The sequence below is a fragment of the Osmia lignaria genome, unplaced genomic scaffold (assembly GCF_051020975.1).
Source record: "Osmia lignaria lignaria isolate PbOS001 unplaced genomic scaffold, iyOsmLign1 scaffold0042, whole genome shotgun sequence".
Lineage (NCBI taxonomy): Eukaryota > Metazoa > Arthropoda > Insecta > Hymenoptera > Megachilidae > Osmia > Osmia lignaria.
Window position 1 is genome coordinate 257501 of NW_027478183.1, and position 2500 is coordinate 260000.

General features: G+C 59.1%; 1 pseudogene; it reads left to right on the plus strand.

The window, feature by feature from the left end:
- LOC143307000 (large subunit ribosomal RNA) overlaps positions 1-2500 on the plus strand; it is a 7575-nt pseudogene that overhangs the window by 2342 nt on the left and 2733 nt on the right.

Sequence of the window (2500 nt, forward strand, 5' to 3'; positions counted from 1 at the left end):
TCTAGTCGATAGATTAATGTAGGTAAGGGAAGTCGGCAAATTGGATCCGTAACTTCGGAATAAGGATTGGCTCTGAGGAGCGGGGCGTGTCGGGCTTGGTCGGGAAGCGGGTCTGGCTGACGTGCCGGGCCTGGGCGAGGTGAACGGTTGGCGACTTCGGTCGCGTCCCGGGATCCGAGCTCGGTCCCGTGCCTTGGCCTCCCGCGGATCTTCCTTGCTGCGAGGCTTCCGTGGCGGTTAACGCCGTCGTGGTCGCTTCTTCGGCCGCCATTCAACGCTTAGCTCAGAACTGGCACGGACTAGGGGAATCCGACTGTCTAATTAAAACAAAGCATTGCGATGGCCCTCACGGGTGATGACGCAATGTGATTTCTGCCCAGTGCTCTGAATGTCAACGTGAAGAAATTCAAAAAAGCGCGGGTAAACGGCGGGAGTAACTACGACTCTCTTGGGCCACAAAGGTGCCGCTTGGGGTTCGCCTCAACGGTGCCATGTGCCAACCCCTCCTCCTCGTGGTGTGGTCCGGGCACCGGATTTTCCGGTGGCGGACGGGGCTCTGGCTTAGCGGGGGAAACCCCGCTGTGGCCCGTCGGGTTGCCACCCCGTCGGGCCTCATACTGCTGGCGCGTTTTCAGATACCAGGTATTATCTCCGGCGGGGGCCTCGGCCCGCCGGTCCAGCAGCACCTCCGCTGTCGGAGCGGAGCCTTTCCCCTCCCGATCCCCATAGTAGTTTGGCTATCCCTGAAGCAGTCCCGTTGTCATTCCCGTGTCCAAATTGCGATCGAGCGTTTGCGAGCAAAATCGGTTTGGGTGTCCATCGAAGATCAGCTCATCCGGCAATCGTCAACGAGGAGATAGACGTGCACAGGGTGAAGCGTCAATGGGGCGCCGAAGAACTGCGCCTCATGGCGAGGGAGGAGGCCATGGCGGTCCGACAAGGTATCCGGTTTATCAATCAACATCTGATAACCGTGGTTCCCGACCGCACCCTTGAAGCTATCAAGGGTGCGCGCCGGGGACAAGTATACCGGAGCCTTGTTGCGGCCGCTCTGGAGGACCTTAATGCGTCCTCCGCTAGCTCCAGCAGCAATGCTGAGAGCGCCTCCTCTCCTCCTTTCCGGTCGCCACGAGCGACCTCGACGCCGTGCGCCCCTGTGCGAGCCGAGCCAGCCCCCACTGACGTCTCTTCTTCCAACGCTTCATTCTTGGGCCACCTCGGGCATGATATTGAGGGTGCCATCCGGGGTCTTATCCTGGTGGTCCTTAATATCCGAGGGTGGGACACTGACAACTTGTCCCACATGGCCCAGGACTGTTTGGAAGGTATAGACGTCAGTGCGGGCGTGTCATCTTGGCTCGGCTCTGTCTTCCCTCCTCAAGCCGGAAACCATTTGCGACCGCAAAGGCGGCGCCCTACCTCCCGTCCGGGGAAGAAAGCCCGGCGTCGGCTGGAATATGCTCGCATACAGCGGCTATTCCGGTCGAACATGTCCTGGGCAGCTCGCGAGATACTGGATGCCACAGGTGGTGTACCTGCGGCTGTCCCCGATGTGAGGCGTATGGCCTCGCATTGGGGGCCGTTCGTTGGACAGAAGTCCAAACCTGTACCGCCAGCCCCACCATCAGAGCGTAAGCCCGAGCTGGCACACCTGTGGTACCCTGTATCTTGCGAGGAAGTGGCAGCTACCACCTTGCCACTTCAATCAGCCCCCGGACCGGACGGTATAAGCGTTCGCCAGTGGAGGGCCGTCCCACCATCTGTTAGGGCCCTCCTTTTTAACATCGTCCTCGCTACAGGCGGATTCCCACCGGCGTTACTAGCGAGTAGGACCGTTTTCGTTCCGAAAAAGTCGGGTAATCCCGACTCTCCGGGCGACTATCGGCCTATCTCGATAACGTCGGTGGTGGTTAGGCACCTCCACAAGATCCTAGCTAACCGGCTTCGCACGTCTGGTCTTGTCGACCTGAGGCAACGGTGCTTTGATGACGGCTGCGGCGAGAATATCGCCGCATTTGCTGCCGTCATCCATGACTCCCGCGCACACCTGCGGGAGTTGCACGTTGCCTCCCTAGACGTCGCGAAGGCCTTTGATTCGGTTAGCCACGATGCTATCACCAGGATCTTGACCACCTTGGGGGTGCCGTACGAATTCATTTCGTACATATCCACCCTGTATGCGAGGAGTAGTACGATGTTTGAAGTGCGTGGGCAGAAGTCAGAGCTCTTTCCCATAGGCAGGGGCGTTAGGCAAGGTGACCCCCTCTCTCCGATACTGTTCTGCCTTGTGGTGGACAGTATCCTGGAGGCGGTTCCTCCTGACGTCGGTTACCACCTTGGCGGATGTCTTCTAAATGCGCTTGCGTATGCGGATGACATCCTCCTATTTGCCTCCTCGGTGTGGGGCTTGCAGAAGACACTGCGCATGGTAGAGGAGCGCGCATGGGAGTATGGGCTTAAGTTCAACGCCCAAAAGTGCTCTGTGTTGTCCTTGGTCCCG